Here is a 24,024-nt window from a genome sequence, read left to right as displayed (position 1 = left end):
GCATCATACTCAACACAGATTATTGCTTACAGATTCATTTCTGGTCCATTTCAGATTCATTACAGTTACATTACAGCAATTTGAAATTTTACATTCTGCCCGAGGGGGTTTTTCCCTGATTGCAGCCCCCTCGGTTTACAATGTCGGGAAGGCTCTAAACGGTTGCCTTTCCCCACAGGGCCTTTGCGGCGGCCGCACCCATCCTCAGTGCGTCCCTCAGCACGTAGTCCTGGACCTTGGAATGTGCCAGTCTGCAACACTCGGTCGAGGACAGCTCCTTGTGCTGGAAGACCAGCAAGTTTCGGGCAGACCAAAGGGCGTCTTTCACCGAGTTGATGGTCTTCCAGCAGCAGCCGATGTCCGTCTCAGTGTGCGTCCCCGGGAACAGCCCGTAGAGCACAGAAACCTGTGTTACGGAACTGCTCGGGACGAACCTGGACAGATACCACTGCATCTCTCTCCAGACCTTCTTTGCAAAGGCACATTCCATAAGGAGATGGGTGACGGTCTCGTCTCCACCGCAGCCTCCTCTGGGACAGCGCGCGGTGGCGCTGAGAGCCCGGGAGTGCATGAAGGATCTGACGGGAAGGGCCCTTCTCACCACCAGCCAAGCTAGGTCTTGGTGCTTGTTTGAAAGCTCTGGCGATGAGGCGTTCTGCCAAATGACATTGACAGTCTGCTCGGGGAACCAACCGACAGGATCCACCATCTCCTTTTCCCGCAGGGTCTCGAGGACGTTACGTGCGGACCACTTGCTGATCGCCTTGTGGTCAAAGGTGTTTTCCTGCACAAACCTTTCCACGCAGGACAGGTGGGGCGGAACGGTCCAACTGGACGGAGCGTTCCGTGGCAGCGTGGCCAGGCCCATCCTTCTCAACACCGGGGACAGGTAGAACCTCAGCACGTAGTGACACTTTGTGTTTGCGTACTGAGGGTCTATGCACAGCTTGATGCAGCCGCACACAAAGGTGGCCATCAGGATGAGGGCCACGTTGGGCACGCCTTTCCCCCCTTTCTCTGGAGATTTGTACATCGTGACCCTGCGGACACGGTCCATTTTTGATCTCCAGACAAAGTGGAAGATGGCTCGGGTGACTGTCGCGGCGCAGGAGCGAGGTATGGGCCAGACCTGCGCCACGTACAGCAACACCGAGAGCACCTCGCACCTGATGACCAGGTTCTTGCCCACGATCGAGAGGGATCGTTGATCCCACAGTCCCAGTTTCTGCTTAACCTTGGAGATACGCTCCTCCCAGTTTTTGGTGCACGCCCCGGCCCCCCCGAACCAGATCCCCAGCACCTTCAGGTAATCCGACCTGACGGTGAAGGGGACAAAGGATCGGTCGGTCCAGTTCCCAAAGAACATGGCCTCGCTCTTGCTACGATTTACCCTGGCCCCCGAGGCCAGTTCGAACTGGTCGCAGATGCTCATCAATCTGCGGACCGACAGCTGATCCGAGCAAAAGACGGCGACGTCATCCATGTACAGGGAGGCCTTGACCTGAGTGCCTCCGCTGCCTGGGATCGTCACCCCTCTTATGCCCGCATCCCTCCTGATGGACTCGGCAAAGGGTTCGATGCAACACACGAACAAGACGGAGGAGAGAGGACAGCCCTGCCTGACTCCAGATTTGATCGGAAAGCTTTCTGATTCCCACCCGTTGATTGAAACTGCGCTACTGATGTTTGTGTAGAGCAGTTGGATCCAATTTCGGATTCCCTCCCCAAACCCCATTTTGGAGAGCACGTCCATCATGTACGTGTGGGATATTCTGTCAAAGGCCTTCTCCTGGTCCAGGCTAATCAGGCAGGTGTTCACCCCCCTGTCCTGTACGTAGGCAATCGTATCCCTGAGTAGCGCCAGGCTGTCAGAGATCTTCCTGCCGGGTACGGCGCAGGTCTGATCGGGGTGGATCACCACCTCCAGGGCTGACTTGACCCGATTGGCGATGACCTTGGACAGAATTTTGTAGTCCACGTTAAGTAGTGAGATGGGTCGCCAATTTTTGATTTCTTCCCTCTCCCCCTTCTGTTTGTAGATGAGGGTGATGATGCCTTTCCTCATGGAGTCTGACATGCTGCCTGCCAGAAGCATACCCCCGTACACTTCCAGCAGGTCTGGGCCTATCCAGTCCCACAGAGCCGAGTACAACTCCATCGGTAAGCCGTCGCTTCCGGGAGTCTTACTCTTCTCGAAGGATCGGACGGCCTTTGTCAGTTCGTCCAGAGTTAGCGGGTGATCCAGACTCTCCCGCTTGCTGTCGTCTAGAACCTCCGTGATAGACGACAAGAAGGAGTGGGAGGCCGCGCTGTCTGTGGGCTTCGCGTCGTACAGTCCGGCATAAAAGGATTTGCAGATCCTCAGTATGTCGGGCTGCGAGGACGTGACCGAGCCGTTCTCTTCCTTCAGGCTGCTGATCACAGAGCTCTCTCTGTGCACCTTTTGGAAGAAGAAGCGCGAGCAAGTCTCGTCCTGCTCCACGGAGCGGACTCTGGACCGGAAGATGATCTTGGAGGCCTCGGAGGCAAAGAGCGAGGCTTGCTGGTCCTTCACCTCTCTGAGTTCCTCCCCGACATCGATCCCCATCGACTGCAGCAGGAGAAGATTCTGCATGCTTTTCTGGAGTCGGGACGTTTCCCTCTGCCTCTCTCTCGCCTTCTGAACACCTTTGAGGATGAAGAACCTCTTGATGTTCGCCTTGATGGCTTCCCACCAGTGCACTGGGGAATCAAAGAGGGGTTTTACGGTTCTCCAACCTTTGTAATCCCTCGTCAGTTCCTCAATGTTTCCCGGGGTCAACAGTTTCACGTTCAGCTTCCATGTCCCCCTGCCCACTCTCTGATCGTCCTGTAGGTGACAGTCGGCCAGGAGGAGGCAGTGGTCAGAGAAGAACACCGGTGTGACCTTGGTGGATCTGACCTTGAGCTTCGGGGATACAAACAGGAAGTCTATTCTGGAACGGACGGACCCGTCTGGTCTGGACCAGGTGTATTGACGCGCCGCTCCGTCTGCAGGGTTGCTGAAGACGTCGCACAGCTTGGCGTCTTTCACCGCTTCCATCAGGAGTTTGGACGTGGCGTCCAGTTTGCTGTCGGCTCTGCCGGATCGTCCAGCCGCATCGATGATGCAGTTGAAGTCACCGCCGAGAATGACCGGCTTGGACGTCGCCAGCAGCAGTGGGAGCTGCTGGAAGACGGCCAGCCGCTCGTCCTTCAGAGCCGGGGCGTACACGTTGATCAGCCGGAGCGGAGCGTTTTTGTACTTTACGTCTGCTACGAGGAGACGGCCCCCCACCACCTCCTTTACTTCGGTGATGGTGAAGTTGCCCCCCCGCAGCAGAATCCCCAGGCCGGAGGCACGGTTATCGTTGCCTCCCGACCAGATAGACGGCCCGTGGGCCCAGCGCTGCGACCATTGCCTGTAATTGCTGAGATGCGGCAGGCCGCACTCCTGTAAGAACAGCAGGTCGCTCTTGACCTTGGCCAGGTAGTCCAAGGTCGACACACATCGCGTAGTGCTTTTAACGCTACGCACGTTAATGGATGCGACTTTCAGACCCATTTTAACAAATGTTTAAAGTCTCACCCGTCAGTCCGTTTGCTGTTTCCAGCTCTTGGCCGTGTTTCTGCATATAGGTGATCTGTGTAAAGTGTTCCACGATCCCTGAGCTGAGGTACGAGTTCTGTTCTGCCTCAGAGAGGGGGTCGTCGTCCCGCCGGGGTGACATCGGCGGCCTGGTGTCGGGTGAAGAGTCCGTGCGATCCTCGATCGGTTGGGGCTCCTCGTTGTCGCTTCTCCCGGTTTCCCGGAGCTGGTCTTCGCTCTCTGCGGTGCTGCTCCCGGTGTCTCGGAGCTGGTGTGCGCTGGGCACTACGATGCTGCCGGCTTCCCGGAGCTGGAGGGCACTGGAGGCGTTGTCGCTCCCAGTGTTCTGGAGATGGGGGGTGCCGATCGCATCGGGGTCACCTTGGGTATTTTGCCGCTTTGGGTGGGACGGCTGACCACTTCGCTCCTGTCGTCCCTCCTCGTCAGACTCGGGGTAGTCGTTGCAGTCCGACTGCGACTCGAGTGCTCTTTTGGCCCCTGGTGTAGTGTCGGCAGGGGCTTGTTTCCTTTTCTCTGGCTTCTTCTTTTTGGTTTTATTGACCACCAGCTGCCATCCTCCCTCTGCTGCCTCCTCGTCCATGGACTCTGTCATCTGTTGAGGAGGCTCGGAGCTGGGTGTCGGGGTCTGGCAGTTTTCGGCTTGACCCTTTCCTCGTTCATTGTTTTCCTGGGCTAGGGTCTTCTTGGAGGAGGTCGCGGCCGGGCGCTGACTCTTGGCCTTCTTTGGGGCATCCTTGCTTGTTTCCCCCTCCTCCTCCGCTGTGTTGTTCTTGGCCGCCTGGGCGTAGCTGAGGTTGCGTTCGGGGCAGACCCTGTAGAGATGGCCTTCCAGCCCGCACAGGTTGCAGCGCTTGCTCTCCTTGCAGTCCTTAGTCTGGTGTCCTTCCTGTTTGCAGTTCTTGCAGATGGTTGCAGTGCAGGTGTTCGCCAAATGGCCGGATTTGCCGCAGGTGCGACAGACTCTGGGCTGCCCCACATACGTGATGTATCCTCGACTTCCTCCGATGGCGAAGCTGGAGGGAGGGTGGACGATGTTGCCGTGGGCGTCCAGTCTCAACGTTGCCGTGACTTCCCTCTTGCTGGTCCAGATCCCAAACTGGTCGGTGACGTCGACGCTGTTCTGCGCCCTGTCGACGTATCTGGCGAGGAACGTCAGCACATCGGCGACCGGGACGTGTGGGTTGTACATGTGTACAATCAGCTTGCGATTCCTCTGCGTTGGGAGGGTGAAAAGCGGCTCCGCAGTGAGCATGGCCAGCAGTCCGACGCTCCCCTTCTCCTTGAAGACTTGAAGAAGCTTCTGGCATCCAGCGACGGTCTTGAAGGTGACGTCAAAATGTCCACTTCGAGGGAAATCCTGGAGGCAGAAGATGTCCGTCGCTTTGAATCCACAGCAGTCGAGCAGAACGCGCTTGACGAAAAGCTCCCGATCCACCGGCGAAACACATTCGACTGTCGTTACCGTCACCCTGACGGTGTTTGGCACACCATGGCCGACTGCCCGGGTGCCCTTCCCTGCCATTGCAGTGTTGGTGTGGTCCTTATGCAAATTTAGGGGCGGAGCCAGCACACAAACGACCAATCACAGCAAAGTCCGCACTTTGCGAGCGCACGAGGTCGCGGCCAGCGTTCCAGTCCGCTCAGATCCAAATAAGCCCGAAAAGGAACACACTTGATCTTAGCCAAAAGGCCGAGAAGCGATACCGCGCTCGATGCGAATTGATCTTGGGTCCTGTTTGCCCTCCTTCTTTTTTCTCTGCCTGACTGTGTTTAAAGCAGTCTCGCAGCACTGCCGTTCTGGGCACATTTTTGCCACCGTTTCTAATTGCAACAGTGGATCAGTTGAAAGAAGTTGCCGTTTTCTCCTTTCTTGCTCGGATTGCGTGACAGATTGGTAACTTTGCCAGTAGGCCACCAATCAGATGGGAGAGGGTTGGGTCTCAACGGACCTACGTCACTCATTCTCCGTCACTAACGAACTGCCGTGGAAGGAAACCTCTTTAAGGTAAACTAGGGACGTGACGTGACGTGTCTCACAGTGAGTGAGTGAGTGAGTGAGTGAGTGAGATTGCAACAGACAATCGAGAAAGAGGTGAGGTGCTGACAATCAGCAGCTCGTGTTTAAACATTCCTTCCACAGCAGGCAAGACCAATCAAAAGAAAATACTGCAGATGCTGGCTCTGGCTCGGCTGGCTGGCTGGCTGGCTGGCTGGAGATGGGAAATAAAAAGACAAGACGTGTTAATGGCTGGGTTAACTGTCGCAAGCAACAAGGCGTTAATGTTTCAGGAGTGCCGATTGCAATTGAAAGCTGTCTCTCAAGCTGCTCCTCCCCCGAAAGAAACGAGGCGTTAATGTTTCGGAAGTGCCGATTGAAAGCTGTCTCTCAAGCTGCTCCCTCACTGGGCCCTGTCCGTTGTCATGTTAATGGCTGGGTTAACTGTCGCAAGCAACAAGGCGTTAATGTTTCAGGAGTGCCGATTGCAATTGAAAGCTGTCTCTCAAGCTGCTCCTCCCCCGAAAGAAACGAGGCGTTAATGTTTCGGAAGTGCCGATTGAAAGCTGTCTCTCAAGCTGCTCCCTCACTGGGCCCTGTCCGTTGTCATGTTAATGGCTGGGTTAACTGTCGCAAGCAACAAGGCGTTAATGTTTCAGGAGTGCCGATTGCAATTGAAAGCTGTCTCTCAAGCTGGACGTCCAGTTATTTTGCAGTTTCAATTATATCGCTGGCTGCGTGCGTGCGTGCGAGCGGCACTCAGCCCAGGAGAAGAAAAAGATACCACTGAGCTGAAAAAGTCAGTGCAATATATATGCTTTATTCTCACTAATAACACATACACACACACACACATGTACAGACAGAGACGCTGGGAACGAGCTGTTTTTCTTTTTGAATATCTCCCCACAGGGAGGTGCACCGTTCCCAGAGACACTGCAATACTGGGTCGATGCGTGGAGTGGACGGAGCAAGCCCCTATTCCATCTCCCTGTTCCAAAAATCAATTTAATATATGGTCCCCAGATAGGGGACGTATCAGATATTAAACTGATAAGAACAGATTTTTTTTTTTTTCCAAAAAATATACTTTATTCATAAAAATTTGCAGCAGTACATACAAAACAGTTGTCATATCACTTTCCAAACGTACACAATACAGATTATACAATTTGCAGGTTACGTTAAGTGCAGTACAATGAAAACATTGGACATCATTACAGTTCATGACACTCTCGGGTGTCTCATTGCATCATACTCAACACAGATTATTGCTTACAGATTCATTTCTGGTCCATTTCAGATTCATTACAGTTACATTACAGCAATTTGAATTTTACATTCTGCCCGAGGGGGTTTTTCCCTGATTGCAGCCCCTCGGTTTACAATGGCGGGAAGGCTCTAAATGGTTGCCTTTCCCCACAGGGCCTTTGCGGCGGCCGCACCCATCCTCAGTGCGTCCCTCAGCACGTAGTCCTGGACCTTGGAATGTGCCAGTCTGCAACACTCGGTCGAGGACAGCTCCTTGTGCTGGAAGACCAGCAAGTTTCGGGCAGACCAAAGGGCGTCTTTCACCGAGTTGATGGTCTTCCAGCAGCAGCCGATGTCCGTCTCAGTGTGCGTCCCCGGGAACAGCCCGTAGAGCACAGAAACCTGTGTTACGGAACTGCTCGGGACGAACCTGGACAGATACCACTGCATCTCTCTCCAGACCTTCTTTGCAAAGGCACATTCCATAAGGAGATGGGTGACGGTCTCGTCTCCACCGCAGCCTCCTCTGGGACAGCGCGCGGTGGCGCTGAGAGCCCGGGAGTGCATGAAGGATCTGACGGGAAGGGCCCTTCTCACCACCAGCCAAGCTAGGTCTTGGTGCTTGTTTGAAAGCTCTGGCGATGAGGCGTTCTGCCAAATGACATTGACAGTCTGCTCGGGGAACCAACCGACAGGATCCACCATCTCCTTTTCCCGCAGGGTCTCGAGGACGTTACGTGCGGACCACTTGCTGATCGCCTTGTGGTCAAAGGTGTTTTCCTGCACAAACCTTTCCACGCAGGACAGGTGGGGCGGAACGGTCCAACTGGACGGAGCGTTCCGTGGCAGCGTGGCCAGGCCCATCCTTCTCAACACCGGGGACAGGTAGAACCTCAGCACGTAGTGACACTTTGTGTTTGCGTACTGAGGGTCTATGCACAGCTTGATGCAGCCGCACACAAAGGTGGCCATCAGGATGAGGGCCACGTTGGGCACGCCTTTCCCCCCTTTCTCTGGAGATTTGTACATCGTGACCCTGCGGACACGGTCCATTTTTGATCTCCAGACAAAGTGGAAGATGGCTCGGGTGACTGTCGCGGCGCAGGAGCGAGGTATGGGCCAGACCTGCGCCACGTACAGCAACACCGAGAGCACCTCGCACCTGATGACCAGGTTCTTGCCCACGATCGAGAGGGATCGTTGATCCCACAGTCCCAGTTTCTGCTTAACCTTGGAGATACGCTCCTCCCAGTTTTTGGTGCACGCCCCGGCCCCCCCGAACCAGATCCCCAGCACCTTCAGGTAATCCGACCTGACGGTGAAGGGGACAAAGGATCGGTCGGTCCAGTTCCCAAAGAACATGGCCTCGCTCTTGCTACGATTTACCCTGGCCCCCGAGGCCAGTTCGAACTGGTCGCAGATGCTCATCAATCTGCGGACCGACAGCTGATCCGAGCAAAAGACGGCGACGTCATCCATGTACAGGGAGGCCTTGACCTGAGTGCCTCCGCTGCCTGGGATCGTCACCCCTCTTATGCCCGCATCCCTCCTGATGGACTCGGCAAAGGGTTCGATGCAACACACGAACAAGACGGAGGAGAGAGGACAGCCCTGCCTGACTCCAGATTTGATCGGAAAGCTTTCTGATTCCCACCCGTTGATTGAAACTGCGCTACTGATGTTTGTGTAGAGCAGTTGGATCCAATTTCGGATTCCCTCCCCAAACCCCATTTTGGAGAGCACGTCCATCATGTACGTGTGGGATATTCTGTCAAAGGCCTTCTCCTGGTCCAGGCTAATCAGGCAGGTGTTCACCCCCCTGTCCTGTACGTAGGCAATCGTATCCCTGAGTAGCGCCAGGCTGTCAGAGATCTTCCTGCCGGGTACGGCGCAGGTCTGATCGGGGTGGATCACCACCTCCAGGGCTGACTTGACCCGATTGGCGATGACCTTGGACAGAATTTTGTAGTCCACGTTAAGTAGTGAGATGGGTCGCCAATTTTTGATTTCTTCCCTCTCCCCCTTCTGTTTGTAGATGAGGGTGATGATGCCTTTCCTCATGGAGTCTGACATGCTGCCTGCCAGAAGCATACCCCCGTACACTTCCAGCAGGTCTGGGCCTATCCAGTCCCACAGAGCCGAGTACAACTCCATCGGTAAGCCGTCGCTTCCGGGAGTCTTACTCTTCTCGAAGGATCGGACGGCCTTTGTCAGTTCGTCCAGAGTTAGCGGGTGATCCAGACTCTCCCGCTTGCTGTCGTCTAGAACCTCCGTGATAGACGACAAGAAGGAGTGGGAGGCCGCGCTGTCTGTGGGCTTCGCGTCGTACAGTCCGGCATAAAAGGATTTGCAGATCCTCAGTATGTCGGGCTGCGAGGACGTGACCGAGCCGTTCTCTTCCTTCAGGCTGCTGATCACAGAGCTCTCTCTGTGCACCTTTTGGAAGAAGAAGCGCGAGCAAGTCTCGTCCTGCTCCACGGAGCGGACTCTGGACCGGAAGATGATCTTGGAGGCCTCGGAGGCAAAGAGCGAGGCTTGCTGGTCCTTCACCTCTCTGAGTTCCTCCCCGACATCGATCCCCATCGACTGCAGCAGGAGAAGATTCTGCATGCTTTTCTGGAGTCGGGACGTTTCCCTCTGCCTCTCTCTCGCCTTCTGAACACCTTTGAGGATGAAGAACCTCTTGATGTTCGCCTTGATGGCTTCCCACCAGTGCACTGGGGAATCAAAGAGGGGTTTTACGGTTCTCCAACCTTTGTAATCCCTCGTCAGTTCCTCAATGTTTCCCGGGGTCAACAGTTTCACGTTCAGCTTCCATGTCCCCCTGCCCACTCTCTGATCGTCCTGTAGGTGACAGTCGGCCAGGAGGAGGCAGTGGTCAGAGAAGAACACCGGTGTGACCTTGGTGGATCTGACCTTGAGCTTCGGGGATACAAACAGGAAGTCTATCCTGGAACGGACGGACCCGTCTGGTCTGGACCAGGTGTATTGACGCGCCGCTCCGTCTGCAGGGTTGCTGAAGACGTCGCACAGCTTGGCGTCTTTCACCGCTTCCATCAGGAGTTTGGACGTGGCATCCAGTTTGCTGTCGGCTCTGCCGGATCGTCCAGCCGCATCGATGATGCAGTTGAAGTCACCGCCGAGAATGACCGGCTTGGACGTCGCCAGCAGCAGTGGGAGCTGCTGGAAGACGGCCAGCCGCTCGTCCTTCAGAGCCGGGGCGTACACGTTGATCAGCCGGAGCGGAGCGTTTTTGTACTTTACGTCTGCTACGAGGAGACGGCCCCCCACCACCTCCTTTACTTCGGTGATGGTGAAGTTGCCCCCCCGCAGCAGAATCCCCAGGCCGGAGGCACGGTTATCGTTGCCTCCCGACCAGATAGACGGCCCGTGGGCCCAGCGCTGCGACCATTGCCTGTAATTGCTGAGATGCGGCAGGCCGCACTCCTGTAAGAACAGCAGGTCGCTCTTGACCTTGGCCAGGTAGTCCAAGGTCGACACACATCGCGTAGTGCTTTTAACGCTACGCACGTTAATGGATGCGACTTTCAGACCCATTTTAACAAATGTTTAAAGTCTCACCCGTCAGTCCGTTTGCTGTTTCCAGCTCTTGGCCGTGTTTCTGCATATAGGTGATCTGTGTAAAGTGTTCCACGATCCCTGAGCTGAGGTACGAGTTCTGTTCTGCCTCAGAGAGGGGGTCGTCGTCCCGCCGGGGTGACATCGGCGGCCTGGTGTCGGGTGAAGAGTCCGTGCGATCCTCGATCGGTTGGGGCTCCTCGTTGTCGCTTCTCCCGGTTTCCCGGAGCTGGTCTTCGCTCTCTGCGGTGCTGCTCCCGGTGTCTCGGAGCTGGTGTGCGCTGGGCACTACGATGCTGCCGGCTTCCCGGAGCTGGAGGGCACTGGAGGCGTTGTCGCTCCCAGTGTTCTGGAGATGGGGGGTGCCGATCGCATCGGGGTCACCTTGGGTATTTTGCCGCTTTGGGTGGGACGGCTGACCACTTCGCTCCTGTCGTCCCTCCTCGTCAGACTCGGGGTAGTCGTTGCAGTCCGACTGCGACTCGAGTGCTCTTTTGGCCCCTGGTGTAGTGTCGGCAGGGGCTTGTTTCCTTTTCTCTGGCTTCTTCTTTTTGGTTTTATTGACCACCAGCTGCCATCCTCCCTCTGCTGCCTCCTCGTCCATGGACTCTGTCATCTGTTGAGGAGGCTCGGAGCTGGGTGTCGGGGTCTGGCAGTTTTCGGCTTGACCCTTTCCTCGTTCATTGTTTTCCTGGGCTAGGGTCTTCTTGGAGGAGGTCGCGGCCGGGCGCTGACTCTTGGCCTTCTTTGGGGCATCCTTGCTTGTTTCCCCCTCCTCCTCCGCTGTGTTGTTCTTGGCCGCCTGGGCGTAGCTGAGGTTGCGTTCGGGGCAGACCCTGTAGAGATGGCCTTCCAGCCCGCACAGGTTGCAGCGCTTGCTCTCCTTGCAGTCCTTAGTCTGGTGTCCTTCCTGTTTGCAGTTCTTGCAGATGGTTGCAGTGCAGGTGTTCGCCAAATGGCCGGATTTGCCGCAGGTGCGACAGACTCTGGGCTGCCCCACGTACGTGATGTATCCTCGACTTCCTCCGATGGCGAAGCTGGAGGGAGGGTGGACGATGTTGCCGTGGGCGTCCAGTCTCAACGTTGCCGTGACTTCCCTCTTGCTGGTCCAGATCCCAAACTGGTCGGTGACGTCGACGCTGTTCTGCGCCCTGTCGACGTATCTGGCGAGGAACGTCAGCACATCGGCGACCGGGACGTGTGGGTTGTACATGTGTACAATCAGCTTGCGATTCCTCTGCGTTGGGAGGGTGAAAAGCGGCTCCGCAGTGAGCATGGCCAGCAGTCCGACGCTCCCCTTCTCCTTGAAGACTTGAAGAAGCTTCTGGCATCCAGCGACGGTCTTGAAGGTGACGTCAAAATGTCCGCTTCGAGGGAAATCCTGGAGGCAGAAGATGTCCGTCGCTTTGAATCCACAGCAGTCGAGCAGAACGCGCTTGACGAAAAGCTCCCGATCCACCGGCGAAACACATTCGACTGTCGTTACCGTCACCCTGACGGTGTTTGGCACACCATGGCCGACTGCCCGGGTGCCCTTCCCTGCCATTGCAGTGTTGGTGTGGTCCTTATGCAAATTTAGGGGCGGAGCCAGCACACAAACGACCAATCACAGCAAAGTCCGCACTTTGCGAGCGCACGAGGTCGCGGCCAGCGTTCCAGTCCGCTCAGATCCAAATAAGCCCGAAAAGGAACACACTTGATCTTAGCCAAAAGGCCGAGAAGCGATACCGCGCTCGATGCGAATTGATCTTGGGTCCTGTTTGCCCTCCTTCTTTTTTCTCTGCCTGACTGTGTTTAAAGCAGTCTCGCAGCACTGCCGTTCTGGGCACATTTTTGCCACCGTTTCTAATTGCAACAGTGGATCAGTTGAAAGAAGTTGCCGTTTTCTCCTTTCTTGCTCGGATTGCGTGACAGATTGGTAACTTTGCCAGTAGGCCACCAATCAGATGGGAGAGGGTTGGGTCTCAACGGACCTACGTCACTCATTCTCCGTCACTAACGAACTGCCGTGGAAGGAAACCTCTTTAAGGTAAACTAGGGACGTGACGTGACGTGTCTCACAGTGAGTGAGTGAGTGAGTGAGTGAGTGAGATTGCAACAGACAATCGAGAAAGAGGTGAGGTGCTGACAATCAGCAGCTCGTGTTTAAACATTCCTTCCACAGCAGGCAAGACCAATCAAAAGAAAATACTGCAGATGCTGGCTCTGGCTCGGCTGCCTGGCTGGCTGGCTGGCTGGAGATGGGAAATAAAAAGACAAGACGTGTTAATGGCTGGGTTAACTGTCGCAAGCAACAAGGCGTTAATGTTTCAGGAGTGCCGATTGCAATTGAAAGCTGTCTCTCAAGCTGCTCCTCCCCCGAAAGAAACGAGGCGTTAATGTTTCGGAAGTGCCGATTGAAAGCTGTCTCTCAAGCTGCTCCCTCACTGGGCCCTGTCCGTTGTCATGTTAATGGCTGGGTTAACTGTCGCAAGCAACAAGGCGTTAATGTTTCAGGAGTGCCGATTGCAATTGAAAGCTGTCTCTCAAGCTGCTCCTCCCCCGAAAGAAACGAGGCGTTAATGTTTCGGAAGTGCCGATTGAAAGCTGTCTCTCAAGCTGCTCCCTCACTGGGCCCTGTCCGTTGTCATGTTAATGGCTGGGTTAACTGTCGCAAGCAACAAGGCGTTAATGTTTCAGGAGTGCCGATTGCAATTGAAAGCTGTCTCTCAAGCTGGACGTCCAGTTATTTTGCAGTTTCAATTATATCGCTGGCTGCGTGCGTGCGTGCGAGCGGCACTCAGCCCAGGAGAAGAAAAAGATACCACTGAGCTGAAAAAGTCAGTGCAATATATATGCTTTATTCTCACTAATAACACATACACACACACACACATGTACAGACAGAGACGCTGGGAACGAGCTGTTTTTCTTTTTGAATATCTCCCCACAGGGAGGTGCACCGTTCCCAGAGACACTGCAATACTGGGTCGATGCGTGGAGTGGACGGAGCAAGCCCCTATTCCATCTCCCTGTTCCAAAAATCAATTTAATATATGGTCCCCAGATAGGGGACGTATCAGATATTAAACTGATAAGAACAGATTTTTTTTTTTTTTTTTTTTTTTTTTTTTTTTTCTGACACTCTGGGGTGCCTTATTGCCTTACAGATTCATTCCAGATTCCTTGCAGTGACATTACATCAAGCCAAAGCTCTACAAGCCAAAGCTCTACACTCTGCCCGAGGGGATTTCTCCCTGACTGCATCCCCCCGGCATACAATGGCAGGAAGGCTCCAAATGGTTGCCTTCCCCCACTTGACCACTTGATCTTAGCCAAAAGGCCGAGAAGCGATACCGCGCTCGATGCGAATTGATCTTGGGTCCTGTTTGCCCTCCTTCTTTTTTCTCTGCCTGACTGTGTTTAAAGCAGTCTCGCAGCACTGCCGTTCTGGGCACATTTTTGCCACCGTTTCTAATTGCAACAGTGGATCAGTTGAAAGAAGTTGCCGTTTTCTCCTTTCTTGCTCGGATTGCGTGACAGATTGGTAACTTTGCCAGTAGGCCACCAATCAGATGGGAGAGGGTTGGGTCTCAACGGACCTACGTCACTCATTCTCCGTCACTAACGAACTGCCGTGGAAGGAAACCTCTTTAAGGTAAACTAGGGACGTGACGTGACGTGTCTCACAGTGAGTGAGTGAGTGAGTGAGTGAGATTGCAACAGACAATCGAGAAAGAGGTGAGGTGCTGACAATCAGCAGCTCGTGTTTAAACATTCCTTCCACAGCAGGCAAGACCAATCAAAAGAAAATACTGCAGATGCTGGCTCTGGCTCGGCTGGCTGGCTGGCTGGCTGGCTGGAGATGGGAAATAAAAAGACAAGACGTGTTAATGGCTGGGTTAACTGTCGCAAGCAACAAGGCGTTAATGTTTCAGGAGTGCCGATTGCAATTGAAAGCTGTCTCTCAAGCTGCTCCTCCCCCGAAAGAAACGAGGCGTTAATGTTTCGGAAGTGCCGATTGAAAGCTGTCTCTCAAGCTGCTCCCTCACTGGGCCCTGTCCGTTGTCATGTTAATGGCTGGGTTAACTGTCGCAAGCAACAAGGCGTTAATGTTTCAGGAGTGCCGATTGCAATTGAAAGCTGTCTCTCAAGCTGCTCCTCCCCCGAAAGAAACGAGGCGTTAATGTTTCGGAAGTGCCGATTGAAAGCTGTCTCTCAAGCTGCTCCCTCACTGGGCCCTGTCCGTTGTCATGTTAATGGCTGGGTTAACTGTCGCAAGCAACAAGGCGTTAATGTTTCAGGAGTGCCGATTGCAATTGAAAGCTGTCTCTCAAGCTGGACGTCCAGTTATTTTGCAGTTTCAATTATATCGCTGGCTGCGTGCGTGCGTGCGAGCGGCACTCAGCCCAGGAGAAGAAAAAGATACCACTGAGCTGAAAAAGTCAGTGCAATATATATGCTTTATTCTCACTAATAACACATACACACACACACACATGTACAGACAGAGACGCTGGGAACGAGCTGTTTTTCTTTTTGAATATCTCCCCACAGGGAGGTGCACCGTTCCCAGAGACACTGCAATACTGGGTCGATGCGTGGAGTGGACGGAGCAAGCCCCTATTCCATCTCCCTGTTCCAAAAATCAATTTAATATATGGTCCCCAGATAGGGGACGTATCAGATATTAAACTGATAAGAACAGATTTTTTTTTTTTTGATTTTTTTTTTTTTTTTTTTTTTTTTTTTTTTTCCGACACTCTGGGGTGCCTTATTGCCTTACAGATTCATTCCAGATTCCTTGCAGTGACATTACATCAAGCCAAAGCTCTACAAGCCAAAGCTCTACACTCTGCCCGAGGGGATTTCTCCCTGACTGCATCCCCCCGGCATACAATGGCAGGAAGGCTCCAAATGGTTGCCTTCCCCCACTTGACCACTTGATCTTAGCCAAAAGGCCGAGAAGCGATACCGCGCTCGATGCGAATTGATCTTGGGTCCTGTTTGCCCTCCTTCTTTTTTCTCTGCCTGACTGTGTTTAAAGCAGTCTCGCAGCACTGCCGTTCTGGGCACATTTTTGCCACCGTTTCTAATTGCAACAGTGGATCAGTTGAAAGAAGTTGCCGTTTTCTCCTTTCTTGCTCGGATTGCGTGACAGATTGGTAACTTTGCCAGTAGGCCACCAATCAGATGGGAGAGGGTTGGGTCTCAACGGACCTACGTCACTCATTCTCCGTCACTAACGAACTGCCGTGGAAGGAAACCTCTTTAAGGTAAACTAGGGACGTGACGTGACGTGTCTCACAGTGAGTGAGTGAGTGAGTGAGTGAGTGAGATTGCAACAGACAATCGAGAAAGAGGTGAGGTGCTGACAATCAGCAGCTCGTGTTTAAACATTCCTTCCACAGCAGGCAAGACCAATCAAAAGAAAATACTGCAGATGCTGGCTCTGGCTCGGCTGGCTGGCTGGCTGGCTGGCTGGAGATGGGAAATAAAAAGACAAGACGTGTTAATGGCTGGGTTAACTGTCGCAAGCAACAAGGCGTTAATGTTTCAGGAGTGCCGATTGCAATTGAAAGCTGTCTCTCAAGCTGCTCCTCCCCCGAAAGAAACGAGGCGTTAATGTTTCGGAAGTGCCGATTGAAAGCTGTCTCTCAAGCTGCTCCCTCACTGGGCCCTGTCCGTTGTCATGTTAATGGCTGGGTTAACTGTCGCAAGCAACAAGGCGTTAATGTTTCAGGAGTGCCGATTGCAATTGAAAGCTGTCTCTCAAGCTGCTCCTCCCCCGAAAGAAACGAGGCGTTAATGTTTCGGAAGTGCCGATTGAAAGCTGTCTCTCAAGCTGCTCCCTCACTGGGCCCTGTCCGTTGTCATGTTAATGGCTGGGTTAACTGTCGCAAGCAACAAGGCGTTAATGTTTCAGGAGTGCCGATTGCAATTGAAAGCTGTCTCTCAAGCTGGACGTCCAGTTATTTTGCAGTTTCAATTATATCGCTGGCTGCGTGCGTGCGTGCGAGCGGCACTCAGCCCAGGAGAAGAAAAAGATACCACTGAGCTGAAAAAGTCAGTGCAATATATATGCTTTATTCTCACTAATAACACATACACACACACACACATGTACAGACAGAGACGCTGGGAACGAGCTGTTTTTCTTTTTGAATATCTCCCCACAGGGAGGTGCACCGTTCCCAGAGACACTGCAATACTGGGTCGATGCGTGGAGTGGACGGAGCAAGCCCCTATTCCATCTCCCTGTTCCAAAAATCAATTTAATATATGGTCCCCAGATAGGGGACGTATCAGATATTAAACTGATAAGAACAGATTTTTTTTTTTTTTTCTGACACTCTGGGGTGCCTTATTGCCTTACAGATTCATTCCAGATTCCTTGCAGTGACATTACATCAAGCCAAAGCTCTACAAGCCAAAGCTCTACACTCTGCCCGAGGGGATTTCTCCCTGACTGCATCCCCCCGGCATACAATGGCAGGAAGGCTCCAAATGGTTGCCTTCCCCCACTTGACCACTTGATCTTAGCCAAAAGGCCGAGAAGCGATACCGCGCTCGATGCGAATTGATCTTGGGTCCTGTTTGCCCTCCTTCTTTTTTCTCTGCCTGACTGTGTTTAAAGCAGTCTCGCAGCACTGCCGTTCTGGGCACATTTTTGCCACCGTTTCTAATTGCAACAGTGGATCAGTTGAAAGAAGTTGCCGTTTTCTCCTTTCTTGCTCGGATTGCGTGACAGATTGGTAACTTTGCCAGTAGGCCACCAATCAGATGGGAGAGGGTTGGGTCTCAACGGACCTACGTCACTCATTCTCCGTCACTAACGAACTGCCGTGGAAGGAAACCTCTTTAAGGTAAACTAGGGACGTGACGTGACGTGTCTCACAGTGAGTGAGTGAGTGAGTGAGTGAGTGAGATTGCAACAGACAATCGAGAAAGAGGTGAGGTGCTGACAATCAGCAGCTCGTGTTTAAACATTCCTTCCACAGCAGGCAAGACCAATCAAAAGAAAATACTGCAGATGCTGGCTCTGGCTCGGCTGGCTGGCTGGCTGGCTGGCTGGAGATGGGAAATAAAAAGACAAGACGTGTTAATGGCTGGGTTAACTGTCGCAAGCAACAAGGCGTTAATGTTTCAGGAGTGCCGATTGCAATTGAAAGCTGTCTCTCAAGCTGCTCCTCCCCCGAAAGAAACGAGGCGTTAATGTTTCGGAAGTGCCGATTGAAAGCTGTCTCTCAAGCTGCTCCCTCACTGGGCCCTGTCCGTTGTCATGTTAATGGCTGGGTTAACTGTCGCAAGCAACAAGGCGTTAATGTTTCAGGAGTGCCGATTGCAATTGAAAGCTGTCTCTCAAGCTGCTCCTCCCCCGAAAGAAACGAGGCGTTAATGTTTCGGAAGTGCCGATTGAAAGCTGTCTCTCAAGCTGCTCCCTCACTGGGCCCTGTCCGTTGTCATGTTAATGGCTGGGTTAACTGTCGCAAGCAACAAGGCGTTAATGTTTCAGGAGTGCCGATTGCAATTGAAAGCTGTCTCTCAAGCTGGACGTCCAGTTATTTTGCAGTTTCAATTATATCGCTGGCTGCGTGCGTGCGTGCGAGCGGCACTCAGCCCAGGAGAAGAAAAAGATACCACTGAGCTGAAAAAGTCAGTGCAATATATATGCTTTATTCTCACTAATAACACATACACACACACACACATGTACAGACAGAGACGCTGGGAACGAGCTGTTTTTCTTTTTGAATATCTCCCCACAGGGAGGTGCACCGTTCCCAGAGACACTGCAATACTGGGTCGATGCGTGGAGTGGACGGAGCAAGCCCCTATTCCATCTCCCTGTTCCAAAAATCAATTTAATATATGGTCCCCAGATAGGGGACGTATCAGATATTAAACTGATAAGAACAGATTTTTTTTTTTTTTTTTTTTTTTTTTCCAAAAAATATACTTTATTCATAAAAATTTGCAGCAGTACATACAAAACAGTTGTCATATCACTTTCCAAACGTATACAATACAGATTATACAATTTGCAGGTTACGTTAAGTGCAGTACAATGAAAACATTGGACATCATTACAGTTCATGACACTCTCGGGTGTCTCATTGCATCATACTCAACACAGATTATTGATTACAGATTCATTTCTGGTCCATTTCAGATTCATTACAGTTACATTACAGCAATTTGAATTTTACATTCTGCCCGAGGGGGTTTTTCCCTGATTGCAGCCCCTCGGTTTACAATGTCGGGAAGGCTCTAAACGGTTGCCTTTCCCCACAGGGCCTTTGCGGCGGCCGCACCCATCCTCAGTGCGTCCCTCAGCACGTAGTCCTGGACCTTGGAATGTGCCAGTCTGCAACACTCGGTCGAGGACAGCTCCTTGTGTTGGAAGACCAGCAAGTTTCGGGCAGACCAAAGGGCGTCTTTCACCGAGTTGATGGTCTTCCAGCAGCAGCCGATGTCCGTCTCAGTGTGCGTCCCCGGGAACAGCCCGTAGAGCACAGAAACCTGTGTTACGGAACTGCTCGGGACGAACCTGGACAGATACCACTGCATCTCTCTCCAGACCTTCTTTGCAAAGGCACATTCCATAAGGAGATGGGTGACGGTCTCGTCTCCACCGCAGCCTCCTCTGGGACAGCGCGCGGTGGCGCTGAGAGCCCGGGAGTGCATGAAGGATCTGACGGGAAGGGCCCTTCTCACCACCAGCCAAGCTAGGTCTTGGTGCTTGTTTGAAAGCTCTGGCGATGAGGCGTTCTGCCAAATGACATTGACAGTCTGCTCGGGGAACCAACCGACAGGATCCACCATCTCCTTTTCCCGCAGGGTCTCGAGGACGTTACGTGCGGACCACTTGCTGATCGCCTTGTGGTCAAAGGTGTTTTCCTGCACAAACCTTTCCACGAAGGACAGGTGGGGCGGAACGGTCCAACTGGACGGAGCGTTCCGTGGCAGCGTGGCCAGGCCCATCCTTCTCAACACCGGGGACAGGTAGAACCTCAGCACGTAGTGACACTTTGTGTTTGCGTACTGAGGGTCTATGCACAGCTTGATGCAGCCGCACACAAAGGTGGCCATCAGGATGAGGGCCACGTTGGGCACGCCTTTCCCCCCTTTCTCTGGAGATTTGTACATCGTGACCCTGCGGACACGGTCCATTTTTGATCTCCAGACAAAGTGGAAGATGGCTCGGGTGACTGTCGCGGCGCAGGAGCGAGGTATGGGCCAGACCTGCGCCACGTACAGCAACACCGAGAGCACCTCGCACCTGATGACCAGGTTCTTGCCCACGATCGAGAGGGATCGTTGATCCCACAGTCCCAGTTTCTGCTTAACCTTGGAGATACGCTCCTCCCAGTTTTTGGTGCACGCCCCGGCCCCCCCGAACCAGATCCCCAGCACCTTCAGGTAATCCGACCTGACGGTGAAGGGGACAAAGGATCGGTCGGTCCAGTTCCCAAAGAACATGGCCTCGCTCTTGCTACGATTTACCCTGGCCCCCGAGGCCAGTTCGAACTGGTCGCAGATGCTCATCAATCTGCGGACCGACAGCTGATCCGAGCAAAAGACGGCGACGTCATCCATGTACAGGGAGGCCTTGACCTGAGTGCCTCCGCTGCCTGGGATCGTCACCCCTCTTATGCCCGCATCCCTCCTGATGGACTCGGCAAAGGGTTCGATGCAACACACGAACAAGACGGAGGAGAGAGGACAGCCCTGCCTGACTCCAGATTTGATCGGAAAGCTTTCTGATTCCCACCCGTTGATTGAAACTGCGCTACTGATGTTTGTGTAGAGCAGTTGGATCCAATTTCGGATTCCCTCCCCAAACCCCATTTTGGAGAGCACGTCCATCATGTACGTGTGGGATATTCTGTCAAAGGCCTTCTCCTGGTCCAGGCTAATCAGGCAGGTGTTTACCCCCCTGTCCTGTACGTAGGCAATCGTATCCCTGAGTAGCGCCAGGCTGTCAGAGATCTTCCTGCCGGGTACGGCGCAGGTCTGATCGGGGTGGATCACCACCTCCAGGGCTGACTTGACCCGATTGGCGATGACCTTGGACAGAATTTTGTAGTCCACGTTAAGTAGTGAGATGGGTCGCCAATTTTTGATTTCTTCCCTCTCCCCCTTCTGTTTGTAGATGAGGGTGATGATGCCTTTCCTCATGGAGTCTGACATGCTGCCTGCCAGAAGCATACCCCCGTACACTTCCAGCAGGTCTGGGCCTATCCAGTCCCACAGAGCCGAGTACAACTCCATCGGTAAGCCGTCGCTTCCGGGAGTCTTACTCTTCTCGAAGGATCGGACGGCCTTTGTCAGTTCGTCCAGAGTTAGCGGGTGATCCAGACTCTCCCGCTTGCTGTCGTCTAGAACCTCCGTGATAGACGACAAGAAGGAGTGGGAGGCCGCGCTGTCTGTGGGCTTCGCGTCGTACAGTCCGGCATAAAAGGATTTGCAGATCCTCAGTATGTCGGGCTGCGAGGACGTGACCGAGCCGTTCTCTTCCTTCAGGCTGCTGATCACAGAGCTCTCTCTGTGCACCTTTTGGAAGAAGAAGCGCGAGCAAGTCTCGTCCTGCTCCACGGAGCGGACTCTGGACCGGAAGATGATCTTGGAGGCCTCGGAGGCAAAGAGCGAGGCTTGCTGGTCCTTCACCTCTCTGAGTTCCTCCCCGACATCGATCCCCATCGACTGCAGCAGGAGAAGATTCTGCATGCTTTTCTGGAGTCGGGACGTTTCCCTCTGCCTCTCTCTCGCCTTCTGAACACCTTTGAGGATGAAGAACCTCTTGATGTTCGCCTTGATGGCTTCCCACCAGTGCACTGGGGAATCAAAGAGGGGTTTTACGGTTCTCCAACCTTTGTAATCCCTCGTCAGTTCCTCAATGTTTCCCGGGGTCAACAGTTTCACGTTCAGCTTCCATGTCCCCCTGCCCACTCTCTGATCGTCCTGTAGGTGACAGTCGGCCAGGAGGAGGCAGTGGTCAGAGAAGAACACCGGTGTGACCTTGGTGGATCTGACCTTGAGCTTCGGGGATACAAACAGGAAGTCTATCCTGGAACGGACGGACCCGTCTGGTCTGGACCAGGTGTATTGACGCGCCGCTCCGTCTGCAGGGTTGCTGAAGACGTCGCACAGCTTGGCGTCTTTCACCGCTTCCATCAGGAGTTTGGACGTGGCGTCCAGTTTGCTGTCGGCTCTGCCGGATCGTCCAGCCGCATCGATGATGCAGTTGAAGTCACCGCCGAGAATGACCGGCTTGGACGTCGCCAGCAGCAGTGGGAGCTGCTGGAAGACGGCCAGCCGCTCGTCCTTCAGAGCCGGGGCGTACACGTTGATCAGCCGGAGCGGAGCGTTTTTGTACTTTACGTCTGCTACGAGGAGACGGCCCCCCACCACCTCCTTTACTTCGGTGATGGTGAAGTTGCCCCCCCGCAGCAGAATCCCCAGGCCGGAGGCACGGTTATCGTTGCCTCCCGACCAGATAGACGGCCCGTGGGCCCAGCGCTGCGACCATTGCCTGTAATTGCTGAGATGCGGCAGGCCGCACTCCTGTAAGAACAGCAGGTCGCTCTTGACCTTGGCCAGGTAGTCCAAGGTCGACACACATCGCGTAGTGCTTTTAACGCTACGCACGTTAATGGATGCGACTTTCAGACCCATTTTAACAATTGTTTGAAGTCTCACCCGTCAGTCCGTTTGCTGTTTCCAGCTCTTGGCCGTGTTTCTGCATATAGGTGATCTGTGTAAAGTGTTCCACGATCCCTGAGCTGAGGTACGAGTTCTGTTCTGCCTCAGAGAGGGGGTCGTCGTCCCGCCGGGGTGACATCGGCGGCCTGGTGTCGGGTGAAGAGTCCGTGCGATCCTCGATCGGTTGGGGCTCCTCGTTGTCGCTTCTCCCGGTTTCCCGGAGCTGGTCTTCGCTCTCTGCGGTGCTGCTCCCGGTGTCTCGGAGCTGGTGTGCGCTGGGCACTACGATGCTGCCGGCTTCCCGGAGCTGGAGGGCACTGGAGGCGTTGTCGCTCCCAGTGTTCTGGAGATGGGGGCTGCCGTTCGCATCGGGGTCACCTTGGGTATTTTGCCGCTTTGGGTGGGACGGCTGACCACTTTGCTCCTGTCGTCCCTCCTCGTCAGACTCGGGGTAGTCGTTGCAGTCCGACTGCGACTCGAGTGCTCTTTTGGCCCCTGGTGTAGTGTCGGCAGGGGCTTGTTTCCTTTTCTCTGGCTTCTTCTTTTTGGTTTTATTGACCACCAGCTGCCATCCTCCCTCTGCTGCCTCCTCGTCCATGGACTCTGTCATCTGTTGAGGAGGCTCGGAGCTGGGTGTCGGGGTCTGGCAGTTTTCGGCTTGACCCTTTCCTCGTTCATTGTTTTCCTGGGCTAGGGTCTTCTTGGAGGAGGTCGCGGCCGGGCGCTGACTCTTGGCCTTCTTTGGGGCATCCTTGCTTGTTTCCCCCTCCTCCTCCGCTGTGTTGTTCTTGGCCGCCTGGGCGTAGCTGAGGTTGCGTTCGGGGCAGACCCTGTAGAGATGGCCTTCCAGCCCGCACAGGTTGCAGCGCTTGCTCTCCTTGCAGTCCTTAGTCTGGTGTCCTTCCTGTTTGCAGTTCTTGCAGATGGTTGCAGTGCAGGTGTTCGCCAAATGGCCGGATTTGCCGCAGGTGCGACAGACTCTGGGCTGCCCCACATACGTGATGTATCCTCGACTTCCTCCGATGGCGAAGCTGGAGGGAGGGTGGACGATGTTGCCGTGGGCGTCCAGTCTCAACGTTGCCGTGACTTCCCTCTTGCTGGTCCAGATCCCAAACTGGTCGGTGACGTCGACGCTGTTCTGCGCCCTGTCGACGTATCTGGCGAGGAACGTCAGCACATCGGCGACCGGGACGTGTGGGTTGTACATGTGTACAATCAGCTTGCGATTCCTCTGCGTTGGGAGGGTGAAAAGCGGCTCCGCAGTGAGCATGGCCAGCAGTCCGACGCTCCCCTTCTCCTTGAAGACTTGAAGAAGCTTCTGGCATCCAGCGACGGTCTTGAAGGTGACGTCAAAATGTCCGCTTCGAGGGAAATCCTGGAGGCAGAAGATGTCCGTCGCTTTGAATCCACAGCAGTCGAGCAGAACGCGCTTGACGAAAAGCTCCCGATCCACCGGCGAAACACATTCGACTGTCGTTACCGTCACCCTGACGGTGTTTGGCACACCATGGCCGACTGCCCGGGTGCCCTTCCCTGCCATTGCAGTGTTGGTGTGGTCCTTATGCAAATTTAGGGGCGGAGCCAGCACACAAACGACCAATCACAGCAAAGTCCGCACTTTGCGAGCGCACGAGGTCGCGGCCAGCGTTCCAGTCCGCTCAGATCCAAATAAGCCCGAAAAGGAACACACTTGATCTTAGCCAAAAGGCCGAGAAGCGATACCGCGCTCGATGCGAATTGATCTTGGGTCCTGTTTGCCCTCCTTCTTTTTTCTCTGCCTGACTGTGTTTAAAGCAGTCTCGCAGCACTGCCGTTCTGGGCACATTTTTGCCACCGTTTCTAATTGCAACAGTGGATCAGTTGAAAGAAGTTGCCGTTTTCTCCTTTCTTGCTCGGATTGCGTGAC

At 53.9% G+C, this 24,024-nt stretch overlaps 1 non-coding gene and 4 pseudogenes across 1 annotated transcript; all 5 read right to left on the bottom strand.

The window, feature by feature from the left end:
• Window positions 1–6,514: 6,514 nt before the first annotated feature.
• LOC137328296 (U2 spliceosomal RNA) lies at window positions 6,515–6,691 on the bottom strand (annotated as a pseudogene).
• A 6,673-nt stretch (window positions 6,692–13,364) lies between these two features.
• Window positions 13,365–13,584, bottom strand: LOC137328495 (U2 spliceosomal RNA; annotated as a pseudogene).
• Window positions 13,585–14,968: 1,384 nt separating this feature from the next.
• On the bottom strand, window positions 14,969–15,139 carry LOC137328345 (U2 spliceosomal RNA; annotated as a pseudogene).
• Window positions 15,140–16,590: 1,451 nt separating this feature from the next.
• On the bottom strand, window positions 16,591–16,792 carry LOC137328326 (U2 spliceosomal RNA; annotated as a pseudogene).
• A 1,388-nt stretch (window positions 16,793–18,180) lies between these two features.
• Window positions 18,181–18,370, bottom strand: LOC137328302 (U2 spliceosomal RNA). Its single transcript, XR_010964771.1, has one exon. It is a non-coding gene; the product is annotated as a U2 spliceosomal RNA (small nuclear RNA).
• Window positions 18,371–24,024: the final 5,654 nt, after the last annotated feature.

The sequence above is a fragment of the Heptranchias perlo genome, chromosome 12 (assembly GCF_035084215.1).
Source record: "Heptranchias perlo isolate sHepPer1 chromosome 12, sHepPer1.hap1, whole genome shotgun sequence".
Classification (NCBI taxonomy): Eukaryota; Metazoa; Chordata; class Chondrichthyes; order Hexanchiformes; family Hexanchidae; genus Heptranchias; species Heptranchias perlo.
Note: the sequence above shows the minus strand (reverse complement) of the source record. Positions and strands in the feature narration are given on the sequence as shown.